Source organism: Zootoca vivipara, chromosome 2 (assembly GCF_963506605.1).
Source record: "Zootoca vivipara chromosome 2, rZooViv1.1, whole genome shotgun sequence".
NCBI lineage: Eukaryota > Metazoa > Chordata > Lepidosauria > Squamata > Lacertidae > Zootoca > Zootoca vivipara.
Genome location: NC_083277.1, coordinates 34919991 through 34935665, shown reverse-complemented (window position 1 = coordinate 34935665; position 15675 = coordinate 34919991). Strand labels below are relative to the sequence as shown.

Genomic DNA, 15675 nt, shown 5'->3' with positions numbered 1-15675 from the left:
TTAAAGCACAGAAGTCACTCCCACCAGCTTGGATGGCTTTAAATGAAGATTAGGCATTTTCATGGAGGAGGAGGCTATCAAAGGCTACTAGGTATGATGGCTGTGTTCTGCCAGCGTACTAAGAGGCAGCATGCCTCTGAATAGATAAAAAGGTAAAGTACTCCAGGACAGTTAAGTTCAGTCAAAGGCGACTATGGGGTTGCGGCGCTCCTCTTGTTTTCAGGCCGAGGGAGTCGGCGTTTGTCCACAGACAGCTTTCTGGGTCATGTGGCCAGCATGACTAAACAGCTTCTGGCATAACAGGACACTGTGATGACTGCCAGAGCACACGGAAATGCCGTTTACCTTCCTGCCACAGTGGTACCTATTTATCTACTTGCACTGGCGTGCTTTTGAACTGCTAGGTTGGCAGGAGCTGGGACAGAGCAACAGGAGCTCACCCCATTGTGCAGATTCAAACTGCCAACCTTCTGATCGGCAAGCCCAAGAGGCTCAGTGGTTTAGACCACAGTGCCACCCGCATGCCTCTGAATACCAGTTCCTGGGAATCGCTGGTGAGCAGAGTGCTGTTGTGCTCAGATCCTGCTTGCAGGCTTCTCATAGGCACCTGGTGGGCTACTGTGAGAACAGGATACTGGACCACAGGGTTCATTGGCCTGAACCAGCAGGCTCATCTTATACCCATGGGTTCTGTTTCTTTTAACTTTTTATCAACTTGTTCTTCAGTGGGGGGGGGGAACCAATTCTAAAATTAGGTTTTCCTCCTCCCCTATGTTCTTGTTTTGACAGCTGTTCGAGATAACATCGCCTCTCGTGCCAAGAAAAACAGATCTTTCTATTCACAACAGGACACTTGTGATGTTAGCCTAACAATCACATGCCACCTTAAAAGAGAGAGCAGAAATCTCTCCATCTTTTCAGCATCTTTTCAGCACAGACTAGTCATTCAGCACCTAGGTCTCAATCCCTCAATCAGAGCTCCTTATCCTTGCTCACTGAGTACATTGGGTATTTATTACAAATCAGTCCAATTCATTTTTATTTTACTCAGTAAGTTCAGGTTTGTTTGAATTATTGCCTCATTTGCAGAGTGCAGAGGCATTATGATGAAATGTTGTCTTGAATAAGAGAGACTTTTTCTGGATGAGTTAGAAATTCATGATTTGATAGAACACTGATTTCAATGGCCTTGCTGGGGAAGTAAAGGCAATGCATCATTTTGATCGACGGCAGGCTCTACTATTTAATCTTGTTTATGGACCATTGTCCTCGTGGCACTTGAGCTAATAAAGCATTTCACATTTTCTTAAATTGCTCAATTGGAATATTTAATCACAAACAGTTTCCTCTACCACCTCAAATAAAGTTCCCTATTGCAAATGAAAAGTGCAGTCAAAAGCACTTCCAGTCGGTGAAATTATTATGTATAGTGGAAGCATGTAACAGACAAGATGCCAAGCCCTGAAAAGCAGCAGCAAGAAAAATTCAGTGTGTTGTCTGTTTCAGGCCTAAGCTCAGGGGCTTGGAAGTGCCCCTTGCTGGCCTGACCTAGCTGTGCCTCCCTTCCCTGCTTTGTATGCAAAATACTTTACGGCAACAGGTGCTAGTGCGTCTTCTGAATGGGAACCAAGTTCAGATCCCATCCATGCCACACACCTGCCATTTTAAGGTATCCCCAATGCACACACACTGATTTGGTAGATCTATAGCCTGGGAAGGAACAGTCAGGGGCAGCAACAACAAAGAAAGCTGTAGAGGACCATCTAGTTCAACCCTGCAGGAACCTCAACCACAGTGTCTGCTAAAAGCAGGGTTGGGCCCTGCACAGCTTCCCAAAGTCTGACACAGGCACTGCACAGTTTTACTAGAGACATTTCAGATATTGTTTCTCAGGTGGGAATTTGACAGTAGGGGCAGCAGTTGGCGGGACAGCACAGGCAAGGCAGAAATGCCTGCAGAGCATTGCTTCCACTTACTTAGAGGAAGTGCAAGGAGCATATTGTGGTGTGGGTGCAGGAGCAGGACCATTTGATAGATTGTGCCACCACATCTGTACTGTGCCGGGCTTCCTGTGCTCCTGGGAAGTGGTAGTGATGCTCGACACTGGGAAGCCAGGTGCACATTGATGCCCTGCCTGTGCCACCCTACGAACTGCTGCTGGACTGCAATGTGGAACCAATTACAGTTCACCAAGATCACTCATGGATTGAATTCAGGACAACAGATTTTTTATCACACTGCAAGTGTTTAATTGGCTCACCAATGGCTGGATGTCAGTGCTATCAACAACTGTTTTTGTTTTGCTTGTAGGGTTTTTTTTGTGAATGACCACTGTTAGTGACATAATTCATCACTGTCTGTACTTTTAGGCATTTCCTTTCCTTCCGACGTCACCATTTACCATTCATTCCAACTCAAGAGAACACTTTGCGTATCAGGAAGTGGACTATAGTCCATTAATTCTTATTATGTCATAATAAATGTGTTAGTCTCTAATGTGCCACAGGACTCTTTGCTGCAACAGATTAACAGAAACTACCTCAAGAGATTGTGGTAGTGACGATAATGTGACGTGATGAGTAAGGTGCCTCAAAACATATTAAGAAAAGGTGGGATGCAAATATGATTTAAAAAATTAATTGGCAGCCGGCTAGCATAGCTCATTCCCACAGAATACTTCAGCATACCTATAAGGGTCTCCAGCAACGAAGAACAATGCTACACTATCCTCTAAAATGGATTTGAGAAATATTGTTTCAAAGTGACTCTTAGTTCTGCTAATTCAGAGAGATATGCAATGCATAAAGTAGCTTCAATCTTAATGGACACGATGGCACCACAATGAATGTCTAGTGTTTTACAGCCGTGGAAGATTTCCCTGTAACTGTAGCGATGATTTCCAATCTGCTCAAGACGCATCATGTTCTTACTTCATCTCTCACAGGAAGCACCATTTACACCCAGGTGAACTGCTTTCATCAAAAAGAATGAGGAAAAAACTTCCAACCTTTCTTTTCAAGGAGATTTAAGAAATCGTTCTGCAAGAAAAATGAAAGCTACCCCCCCTCCTGCTTTTGAGTTTTCTTTGAAAAATAAAAGGCATTCAGCTTCTCAGTTGTGAATATTCATCTTCTCTTTGTAGTCATAGCAATTATCGTGTGTCCAAATGCATTATCGATCATCTGATAACAAATGTACATTTCATCAGCTGTACTGTTTCATTTATTTCCTGCTGATCTTTGCCATTCCCCATCTTCAGCCATCCCTTTCATTTACGAGCTCTTTTTCCACTGATCCTATGGATGATTCTTAGGCTATTTTTTATACCCCTTTCATGACATCGTCTGCCCACTCATCTTCCCTGCCAACCCATTTACCTTGCTCATTTTCTACATTCTTTTCAGTAACCAGGACTGAAGGAGCTGTTTTAGAGGTGATCAAAGGAGATAACCTGCAGCTTCCTACTCAGAGTCCCAGAGTCCCTTGCTATACATTGAAGACTGCGGCAGTATTGTTTGTACCCACATGAATCAGAAGGAAGGGGAAGAAGAAGAAGAAGAAGAAGAAGAAGAAGAAGAAGAAGAAGAAGAAGAAGAAGAAGAAGAAGAAGAAGAAGAAGAAGAAGAGGAGGAGGAGGAGGAGGAGGAGGAGGAGGAGGAGGAGGAGGAGGAGGAGGAGGAGGAGGAGGAGGAGGAGGAGGAGGAGGAGGAGGAGTTTGGATTTGATATCCCGCTTTATCAGTACCCTAAGGAGTATCAAAGCGGCTCACAATCTCCTTTCCCTTCCTCCCCCACAACAAACACTCTGTGAGGTGAGTGGGGCTGAGAGACTTCTAAGAAGTGTGACTAGCCCAAGGTCACCCAGCAGCTGCATGTAGAGGAGTAGAGAGGCAAACCCGGTTCACCAGATTACGAGTCTACCGCTCTTAACCACTACACCACACTGGCTCACACTGGTAGGGGTCCATGGGCTTTATAAAACTTGGCAACTTCTTTCACATCATGAGTCGTTGCACCTGGAAGACAGCATACCTCCTGGGACATCCTGTTACCTCCGCACACTGCTGCCTCTGCCCCTCTCAGTAGGGAGTCACCTTTTGCCACCACACGTCTCTTCCTCATCTGGGGAGTGGCAAGAATCATTCCGCACACTTTCTACTGCCTACTTGGTGCATTCTGAGGTCTGCAACTGCTGTCCTTGCTTCCTGGTGTCTGAGATGAGGGCATGGAATTGATTTTGCAGCTCCTGTGACAATTACAGTCCCTTAAGTCTCAGAGTAGTGCCCCTATCTCATGGGAGGCTTCCCAAAACCACCAAGTCCAAACACCCTTGAGCAGGTAAAACTAGCTGCATAGTTCTCTGCGTCCTGGCCACTGAATGTGACATATTTCCTAGGTAAATAATTTTGGCTATATTTCCTATTTTTATAATGCCAGATGATATACATATACATTATATTTGTAAATTCGCATTTTCACATTTCATTATGTACCAACATTTATCCACTTCTTTTTTGCTTCTTATTTCTTATTTCTTGCCCTGTGTCTTCCCTCCACCCGTGCGTGACTTCCTTATTATTTTGTAACTTTATTATTGAGATTATATTTTTGTATCTTAATAATTAAACATTCATTCTTATATATCTGCTTAACTTAACTTTGTGAAATCAGTCTACACATATCCATAAATTCTTGATGGAGCATCTTGTGGTCATGTATTCTTCTACACATTTCCATTCCTGTTTGAGATTTTGATTACCGGTACATTGAATTCTAATTGTTGCCATCATTCTTGCTAATTCAACCATTTCAAAAAATTTATGTTGCCAATCTTTCAATGTTGGTACTTCTTCTGATTTCCATTTTTTTTTTTTTAGTCAGTAACCTTACGGCGGCTTTTGCATATAAAAAAATTCTCTTCATGTCTTTGGGGATGCTGTTTGTTATAATTCCTAAAAGGAATGTTTCCAGCTTCTTACCAATTGTTGTTTTAACCATTTTTTCCAGTTCCTCATGTATATTTCCCCCCAAAAAATTAATTTTATCAAATCCCCACCAGACGTGATATAAGAATCCCTATGATACCTTACATCTCCAACACAGATTTGAAGTTAGTTTATAAATTTTTGCCCATTTTACAGGGGTTAAATACCACCTGTAAAACATCTTCATTCACTGTTTTCTTTGATAGTAATGCAAAGAGTTAATATTTGATTTCCAAAGTTTTTCCCAACATCATATTTTTATTATTATACGTGACCAAGCAAAGCTGTGAAAAACTTATCACTTGACTGTATTGCACCTCTGATACCAATCTTTGCGACTATCCACGAAGAAATGTTGAGATTTTGAAGATTTGCAAACAGGTTTAATAAGTATCCATGTTACCATGAAGTTCTAGTGATATATTTGGGAAGTGGCATTCATGAAATGAGAACACCACAGTGACTGTAGCTAGTCTAAGCAATTTTCTGTGAATGTTTTGCTCGTTACACCTTTTGAATCTCCTTATTGTTTTCTCTGAACACTGGAATGTGTTGACAATTATGTTGGGGATATTAAAAGTCTTCTGGCTGGTCTGCTTTTGTGATATGGAGAATCTTTCCTTGTAATTGCAAGCGGGAAGGCAGAATGGCAGTAGCGCATTAATATAGCGTGTTTTAAATATTGACCTTTTTCCAAAGCTTTGATAGATGCTAGCAAGCAGAATTCATTAAAATATTTCTAATTTCCTGACATTAAAATGGGAAGGGCTTCTCTCAATACACAGCTACTCAAACAGCCATCTTCCAAATGTCCTAGTTTAACAAAGGTCCCTTGACTCTATGCATGCCAATGAACCTGGCTATTGAATTTATAAATCAGTGCTAATATATGTCCTACAAAAGTCAGGGACTTCTGGCTGTGTATACACTGATGTCTTACAATTCATTAGAGGGGGTATAAATGCTTGAATGAGCTTGGTCTAAAGGTGCATAAATACATTCAAATGAATTTCAGGACTTTGAAAATGGATTAAGGGGGAGGGAAGCACCCAATGAGGACTTCAGGGCAAAATTTAATTCTGGCCACGTATACAATATAAAAGGCTAAATAAATATTAATATATCTACTTTCAGGGTGATTATATTTTATTTTATTTCTAATCTTCAAGCTAGTGGAGTGCATGTGAACAGAATAGAAGCTTCTATTATTTTCTCAATGATTTTTTTTGCAAAGGATGCAATCCAGAGAATGCTTGCTTGAGAGTAAATTCCACTGAGTCGGGGTTTAAGAAAACCTCCCGTATTCAGTGCTACAGAACAGGCCTCTGTCCCTGAGTATCTTTTGCCAAGCATTTGCGTACTATAGAAAGCAACTAGGCTGACTTGAACTTTTAAAAACTTCTGAATTAAGCTAAAATACCTTGGCAACAGTTTGTCAATATGCTGTTCAATTTAACTTCTGATCCTAAATTTCAAAATGTTATGAGTCAGGTTCCTGCATAACTAGTGTGCGAGTCAAGATCTGTTTTCCAAACACGCTTACTTTCGTCCTGCTTGGTCTCTTTTCATTCTGTACTAAAAAAACAAACCAAGGGGTGTGAATGCTCTGCACTCTCTCCATCTTGGCTCAGGTTTTAGATATGTGTAAATAAGCCATATATCATAAAGACACCCCTGGTTCTACTGTGCCTCATTGTCCCAAAATGAAACACAGAACCTGTTATCCCTGGAATCTCACACTGCTCAGAGATTGGGGTTGTAAGTAACAATATGATCAGGATCATGAATCTGTTCATTTGCTTCCTTTCCATGACACCCAATGAGGTCAGTGAGATCCACCAAGAGGCCTCCTCGCCACGGCTGCTCTCCCCCTTTTTCACATGAGTTGTCAGCTGGAGTAGACAGCTGGGCTTCTCCGAGTGCTGCCAGTTGCTATGTTCTCATCAAGAGAAAGAAGAGAGCATCTTAAGCAAACTACTCAGGAATATACCATTACACACGAGATAGTATTATAGTGAATAATGCCTATGGTCTGTGTTATGTATTGGTTTAATTTGTGTACATGAGTTTCTCTGCTAGTCCTGTAACTACTTTTCCTGCTCTTGGGCGATTCAAATGGGTGCAGTGACAGTTGCTATTGGTTAACTTGTTAGAACAATTTGGATCCTCACTCTGATAGGTTCCCGCCAAAATCTAAATGTATCCTTTCTCCAACCCCTGCTCCTGAGAGTATAAAAGGAGCTCACCCTTTCCCTCCAGTCAGTCAAGATTCCTACTGCAATAAAGAAGACTGTTCTTGTTATACTCGACTCCTAGCAGTTCCTTGCTAGTATGCTGAATCACTATTCTGAGCTGACTTCACGAAGAGCTGAAATCACACTCACAACTTAACAGTCTGCCTAGCTCAGTATTGCCACCATACTTCAACAGTGGTCAGCGGGGCAGGGTAGCGCTGTGCTACTAACTGGGTTTCCCAGTGCTTGGGTTGCTAGTGGTTCCGCAGAGGGAAAGGGGGAGAGATGAGGTGGCAGGGACGTCGGTGTGGGCGCTGTGTACCAACTGCTGCTATATGCTCTGCCTTCTAATCCTGCTTGCAGCTTTCCCACAAGCATCTGGTTGGCCACTGTGAGAACAGGATGCTTGACTAGATGGGACATTGGCTTGATCTGGCAGGGCTTTTCTTATGCTATTATGCTTAACTCCCATTGTCCATGTTGGCTGGGCTGAAGGGAGTTTTAGTCAAGCAACATTTGGAGGGCACGATGCTAGCTGCCTGCTCTAAAACTTGACTAGCAATGGCTCCCCAAGGGTTAAGAAATTCAGTTTCCCTTGCCCGGGGATTTAACCTGGGGCCTTCTGCAATGCACAGCATGTGTGCTGCCACAAGGCTACATTCCTTCCTTTATGAAAAATAGTATTTGCAAACAGATATAGCTAGGTGATTGGATACTTTTTTCTGCTTTGTGTCTATGTAAGCAACCCTGATAACATGGCTACCCCAAAAGCTGCTGCAGGTTGCCTTTATTCAATCCATTCAGCATTAACTCTCAAGCCACAAAAGGAGCTTAGTGTGTATGTTGCATATGAGCGCTGCATAAAAACACCGAGGAACAGCATTCCCCTTTGGTGCGCTGAATAAAATGCACAACTGTGGCCAGATGTCTTTGATGTGCTTGAAGCTTCTTCTGAGACAGTGCCTTCAATATGCCCAATGAAAGCTTCTTCTTTTTTTAAAGAACTACTGAAGTGTTTTGTCTTTATATTCCACAAATTTATGAAGTAGGGCACTGGAGAAAGTTTCCGGGAAAGGGCTAGATAGACGGAAATGGAACTATTAACTTGAGCAATTACAAGAGTCCATAAGAATTGGCAAAACTAGGGTTAGGGAGAGAAACACAGAAGGCTGTTGGATCCACTTGCCAATTTATTGTAAGATAGATAGGTCAGCAGCAGCTTGTTGCCATTCTATTTTACTCTGACAGGGTGGATTACTGTACAATATCAGTAAGTACCTTCTCCGCCATCTGTCTATGCAGATTGTTTAGCAGGGGAAGAAATGCTGCCACCTCCCTCATGAGATCCGTGCGGGAAAGATACAGCCCAAGGGCCACACGTGACCTTATCCTAATTCCACGGGTGGGGAGTCCAGAGGGAGAGCAGGGCGGCAGGGGGCAAAGCAAACTGGATCAATGGAGGAAGAGAAGAAGGGAGGGCACCTCCTGGAAGCAATCAGCTCAGACCTCTCACAAGAACAATCTGTTCATCCCTTGGAGACCCACTGGGCAGGAAAGGAGGGGAAGACCAAAATATTAGTAGTAGTAGTAGTAGTAGTAGTAGCAGCAGCAGCAGTAGTAATAGTATACTGCCATATACCAGCAGGTATCAGGTATTTCCTGCTTGGCAGGGGGTTGGACTGGATGGCCCTTGTGGTCTCTTCCAACTCTATGATTCTATGATTCTAGGTGGGTTTACAACATAAAATCACAATATAAAAACACAAAATACACACAGAGAGAAAACGTGTGCCCCTCTGGCCTCATCCACCAACAGCATGTGGCCCCTGACTGATTACTCCTGAGGGAATGCGGCCCTTGATAGAAAACTGCTCCCCACTCCATTCCTGCATTAGACACGCCTTCCCCCCCTTTTTAATCAAATGCCAGTTTATCTAAGCTTCCTTTGGTGTGTGGCCACATTGCCAGGAGCTATGAAACGTGAGACCCATTGCCTCAGCCATCCCGCTGAATCATGATATGACGCATCAAAAGTGTGGAGGAAACATATTCGCAAAAAGAAAGGACTGTCTGTGCTGACTTTTGGGCTGCCAACAGACTCAATAGGTTTTTGTCAGGTTGGAATGACAGGCAAGCCTGCAACAAGTGAATCTTATTCCCACCCCACCCCCCATATACTACACACTATGTCAAGGGCCTAGAGAACCAGCCCCTATACCTCTTATGGTCTTTGTGATTATTGTAATTGTTCACACTAAGGTATGACTAAGGCATGCATTGCGGAGACAAGAGAGATCAAGCACCACAGACAAAAGCGTCAACATCCCTTCACTGCATCCTAAATGCTCTTCAGTGGAGACAATTCACATGTTTAGCTAAAAGGCCTCAAACAACAAACACCAAGTTATGGAATTCAGTTGGTGAAGCCACCCTTGGCTGCTCCTGGCTAAGGACTGGATACATGTAGACGGCTAAGAATATAACCCCAAATTAAAAGGTGTCAAGAAAGAAGTCGGGGGGGGGATCACAAAACACTCGTTCTCCTTAAAAGCAACAGCAGTATTTTATCACCAGGTGTGCATCCTAAAGTTTTGGAGTCTAAACGACAAAGCCTGACATTTCAAACCATCAAGGGACAAGCACAATTTGTAATACACACAACAAGAAATATTGGCAGAGAGGCATATTAAGAAATCAACTTTTATATTGCCTCCTTCCCAATTTATGGGGTTAGTAATCATACCTGATCTACAGGAACAGCTGCTTCTCTGTGAAATGGGTAATTATTATACAAATGCTTTTAACTTAGGCCATCCATTATCAACATGCTTAAAAACATCCTTTTTCCTAATCGTAACTTTTACATTACCTCATTGTTATCTATGAAGCTAACAAAATATCGGCTCCTTTAGGCAATCAACAAGCCTTTGTTCTATGAAAACATATGAATTTAAATTCTACTGACAGCACTATCACACTTTTCAGAAACTGCCCCTGGTTTTACCATCACAAAATATGAATCTGAGCTTGGCGGTCTGATGTTTGGGCACACTGCTTTGTTCTCGTAACACCTGGAGCTAGCCAAGGGAACTCAATTGCTACCCCCACACATTCTCTTCCCAAAGGAAAACAGGATGGTGGGAAGTTTTTCCTTCATGACATCATTTGGCTTAGATTTAATTCTACACTGGAGAGGGAGCAGGCAGAATACTAACACTCATAGCAAGTAATGGCATTTTCAGATGCACAGTGTATTTGTGAGACTTTTACTGCGAAGCCTGTCCTATTAGGGCCTCTCCCTTATTATGGTCAGAAGCACTGTGCTTAACAGGTGTGTGACAGAGAGAAGTTCAGTAGGTGAAGCTCTTCTCAGCATGGAGATACAATACTGCCAGGTTTCCCAAACTTGGGTCTCCAGCTGATTTTGGACTACAACTCCCATCATTGCTACCTAGCAGGACAAGTGGTCAGGGATGTTAGGGTTGCCAGACTCAATAGAGGACAGGACTTCTGTGCCTTTAATTGCCCTGCTCTCTTTTGAGTCTGGAAACCTTAAAGAGAAACCAGCAGACCCTTTGCTTGGAAATTAAACAAAGGATCTGCTGGTTTCTCTTTAAGGTTTCCAGACTCAAAAGAGAGCAGGGCAATTAAAGGCACAGAAGTCCTGTCCTCTATTGAGTCTGGCAACCCTAGGAAACTGGAGTCCAAAAAAGCAGCTGGAGACCCAAGCTTGGGAAACCCTGTAAAATGGTAGTGTTTACACCAGGCATCCCCAAACTTCGGCCCTCCAGATGTTTTAGACTACAATTCCCATCATGTCTGATCACTGGTCCTCTTAGCTAGGGATCATGGGAGTTGTAGGGCAAAACATCTGGAGGGCCGCAGTTTGGGGGTTCCTGCTGTAAACAAAAGGTGGGGAACTCTGGCTCTCAGTTGTTGTTGGACTACAACTCCCATCGTCCCTGATCATCAACCCTGCTAGCTGGGGCTGATGAAAGCTAGAGGGCCACAACTTCCCCATTCCTAGTGCAAATAAATTGAGCTATTTGTGTTAATGTAAGTCAGCTTTTTGTGAGATATATCACACACACTACAACAGGCTTCTAAGAGGTAACACAAACCTCAAAATACAAGCTTCCACAAATAATTAAAATGCACAATCAAACAATCCCATTAAAACAACACAGCAATTAAAACGGAAGTCTCGGGTTGAGAGATTAAGGAAAGGCCTGTGTCAAAAGATGCCTCTTTAAAAGCTGGCAGAATATCAATACAGGTGGAGCCTCTGTTATTTCAGCAGGGCGCACATTTGATACGCCCACCTCCATAGTGTCACAAACCAATAATTCCTAGGCACTTACAGAGATTAGTTCAAAGACTGGCAATCTTAGAAGAACCACTTGCCTAGCCATTCCACTTCCTAGTCCTCTTTTTCAATTTTCTTGTGCTTACCTGCCATTATTTAACTCCTGCAGGCCAAGACTTTATTTTCTACCTTTTGCAAGGCACTGGCAACCTCCTCCAAGTAGGACTCGTCATGTGTACATTCATCGGTTAAATTTAGAATCCTTGAAAAAGAAGGCAGAACTGTTGTTGTTGTTTTTTAAATCAGGTGACAAGTTACACCTGCTGAATTTCCCTTGCTACACCACTATTAAAGGTTCAGGAGCACCTTTTAAACCTGGCAGCTCTACTTCCTATGATTCAGGAAAGGGGATGGAGATGGTTTTTGGAAATCAGATTCCTTTCCAGCCAGTAGACACATCAATCTGTTTTCTTTTCCTTCCCTGAGCTCAGTCCATTATGCAAGAGTGTACCTCTAAAACAAAACACAATGAGTTGGCTAAGGCTTCAGTCATGGACTTGCCTCTGAATTTATGTACATTTGCACACACACACACACACACACACACACACACACACACATGTGCTAGGATCTCTCTTCAGGTCACCAAAAATGTTTGTTTTCCATCAGCAACCCAGTATCAAAGCAGAAAAATTGGACATTCATAAATGGATGTTGAATCTGAGCCTGACAACCCTCTAACAGAGCACCGTGACTCATGATGAATAGGAATGGGGTGGTAGGTATGATTTCTTAGACAAAATGTTCATTTTGTCAAATGGGTAGATAGATAATGCATGATCATCAAGACATTTATGTAATAGCTGCCTTGCTGCAGGCATTCATGCTGGCTTTTTCTGTTTTTGTTTCAGTTCCTCCAGAATCTCTGGCTGCTGCAGAAAAGTTAATAGCTGTAAGCTCATGAATCTGTTCTCTAAGTACAGGTAGGAAAACTGGGTAGAACACCTGGGCATCCCGTAGAATTCTTTTGTTGCTGGAAGGGACCCCAAGGGTCACCTTTCTAGTGCAACCCCCTGCAATGTAGGAAACTCAGCTAAAGCATCCGTGACAGATGGCCATCCAACCTCTGCTTAGAAACCTCCAAGGAAGGAGAGTTCCAGAACCTCCCAAGGGAGATCCATCTTCCATGTATTATAAAAAGTAAACCACACTTATTTGACACAGAGGGGGGAACCTACAGATACAGTCCAAAAGGCGCACAGGGAGTTCTGTATGTATGGAAGATTTTTTTTTTAAGCAAGTGCTCCTCACTGAACAGGTGCAAAAAGATCTTGTCATCCAGGCTGCTTAGATAAAAACACCATAGCCTGACACACCCTTACCTGGGAGTAAGGCCCACTGAACGCAGTGCACCTGTCTTCTGAGTAGACAGTTATTTGCTATATGCAAGTCAGCAGCACCAGATGACCCCACTCAGCTAGGTGCTGGGGTGGATTGCACCCTGCGCCTTGCAGAGTCAAGCTCACTGGGCCCAGCACTGTGGGCATCAACAAGCAGTTCTGGCTTGCCCAGCCCTACCCATTGCCACTGCACTTGCCTAACCTGGGGGTTCTGGATTGTGGGCTTTGCTGGTCAAAGCGGAGCCTCAGTGATCGCTCTCTGCTGCCAGAAACAAACCAGGAGGACTGGTCCAAGAAAACACATGTGGCGAAAAGGAGCGCGAGGCCCTGGTGGGCTGCTCCCTTACCCACTTGTGATTGGCCAAGCAGATAGCCAGCCAAGCAAGATTTTTAAAAAAACAAATTGATTCCCCCCTTCACTTCCCACTTTTCTATATAGAATCATAGAGTTGGAAGAGACCACAAGGGCCATCCAGTCCAACCCCCTGCCAAGCAGGAAACACCATCAAAGCATTCTTGACATATGGCTGTCAAGCCTCTGCTTAAAGACCTCCAAAGAAGGAGACTCCACCACACTCCTTGGTAGCAAATTCCACTGTTGAACAGCTCTTACTGTCAGGAAGTTCTTCCTAATGTTTAGGTGGAATCTTCATCTTGAAGTTTGAATCCATTGCTCCGTGTCCACTTCTCTGGAGCAGCAGAAAACAATCTTTCTCCCTCCTCCATATGACATCCTTTCATATATTTGAACATGGCTATCATATCACCCCTTAACCTTCTCTTCTCCAGGCTAAACATACCCAGCTCCCTAGGCCGTTCCTTATAAGGCATCGTTTCCAGGCCTTTGACCATTTTGGTTGCCCCCTAGCCTTGTGTTGTGCCCCCCATTTATGCAATTTTCACCTACGGCCCCCTTGGAATATCCTGGGGGCTCCCAGGGGGCAATATGGCCCCTGGTTGGGAACACTTCTCTACGGGAGCTTTGTAGACTAGCAGCCTATTGGAGTCCCAGAGGAGGTGCTCTTCTCAGAATCCTTCATTGTGTTAGCACACTACTAGAGTTCATAATATGGAGAGGTTTTTTGAACTATATAAGAGCCCCTGGGGCACTAGTAGCCAGGAAGTTCTTTTGACCTAAGCCAGGAACTCTTTTGTGTATATCACTACCCAGTCTTCATTTACTCTATTATAAAGTGTTTCTGGATATCACAATCAATTAGGAAAATAATGACTTATTAATCTTGTGTGCTGGATATTAAAAGCAGTGATTTAACTGCAGGCTTCGGATGGAAAAAAAATTGTGAGAACAAAGTGGAAATGAATTTTACCTTGCCATTTATCAGCATAATTCAATTCATTTCACCCTAACTAGCAGGCTGGTGTCACACGTAGTCTGTATCTTAACTGGGTGCAAGGTTATGCTTCAAAGTTGTGGTGTCCATGCAGGGAACATGAAACACTTCTGTTATGCACACCAGAGGTGTCTCATCACTAACGCTGCAGAAGACAGAATCGGGATTCAAAATGACCTCAACAAATTGGGCCCAAACTAACAAAATGAGTTTCAATAGGGACAAATATAATGCTTTACATTTAGGCAAGAGGAACCAGCTGCACAAAGAGCAGCTTGCCAGCAGTACATGTGAGAAAGATCTAGGGGTCTTAGTGGACCACAGGTTTAACGTGAGTCAACAGTGTGATGCAGCAGCAAAAAATGCTAACACTATTCTAGGCTGCATCAACAGAAATATAGTGTCCTGATCAAAGGAAGTAATAGTACCACTCTGTTCTGCCTTGATCATACCACCCCTGGAATACTGTGTCCAATTCTGGGCACCACAGTTTAAGAAGGATGTTGACAAGCTGGAACGTGTGTGCAGAGGAGGGCGACCAAGATGATCACGGGTCTGGAAACCAAGCCTTATGAGGAACAGTTGAGGAAGTTGGGTATGTTTAGCCTGGATAAGAGGAGACTGAGAGGAGATATGATAGTCATCATCCAATATCTCAAGGGCTGTCACATGGAAGATGGAGAAAGCTTGTTTTCTCCTGCTCCAGAGGGTAGGACCCAAACCAATGTATTCAAGTTAACAGAAAGGAGATTCCGACATAGCATCAGGAAGAACTTTCTAACAGTAAGATCTGTGACAGTGTAAAGGTTTCCCTCAGGAGTTTGTGGACTCTCCTTTTTGGAGGTTTTTAAGCAGAGGTTGAATGGCCATCTGTCTTGAATGCTTTAGCTGAGATTCCTGCATTGCAGGGGGTTGGACTAGATGACCGTGGTGATCCCTTCCAGGTCTACAGTTCTATGATTCCTGTGAATGGACAGACACTGGCCACAGTGGTCAAGAACATCCATCTAAGGGTCAGTTTGCACACCTGCACTGCAGTGTGTTCTGCTGCCGTCACAGAAATCAGAGTGGGAATAAATTCATTCCATGCCACTATACTTTCCCATGGAACTCATGTGCATCAGAATGGTCAGATAGAGAATGTTTAATTTTTGTGTGCCAGGCTATTGCTAATGAGACAGGAGCAGAAAAGCAGTCAACTGTCCCATCACGAGTAGCTGGATAGAGGCTCTTTTCCTTTGTGACCTGACCCCAAGCAAGCTCCACATCTACTGAGTCACATCACTGCTGCAAGGAAGCTCATGACATATGCTCACATTGAATCACCACCCGTCTCTCTCCTCTCCCCACAGGGCATTTACCATCACACAGAGAAAACGAGTGGTAAATTTTTAAACTT

General features: G+C 43.4%; 1 protein-coding gene across 3 annotated transcripts in view; it reads right to left on the bottom strand.

The window, feature by feature from the left end:
* The window catches only part of GRM7 (glutamate metabotropic receptor 7), a 402109-nt gene that overhangs the window by 373115 nt on the left and 13319 nt on the right, over window positions 1-15675 (bottom strand). The window lies entirely within an intron of this gene.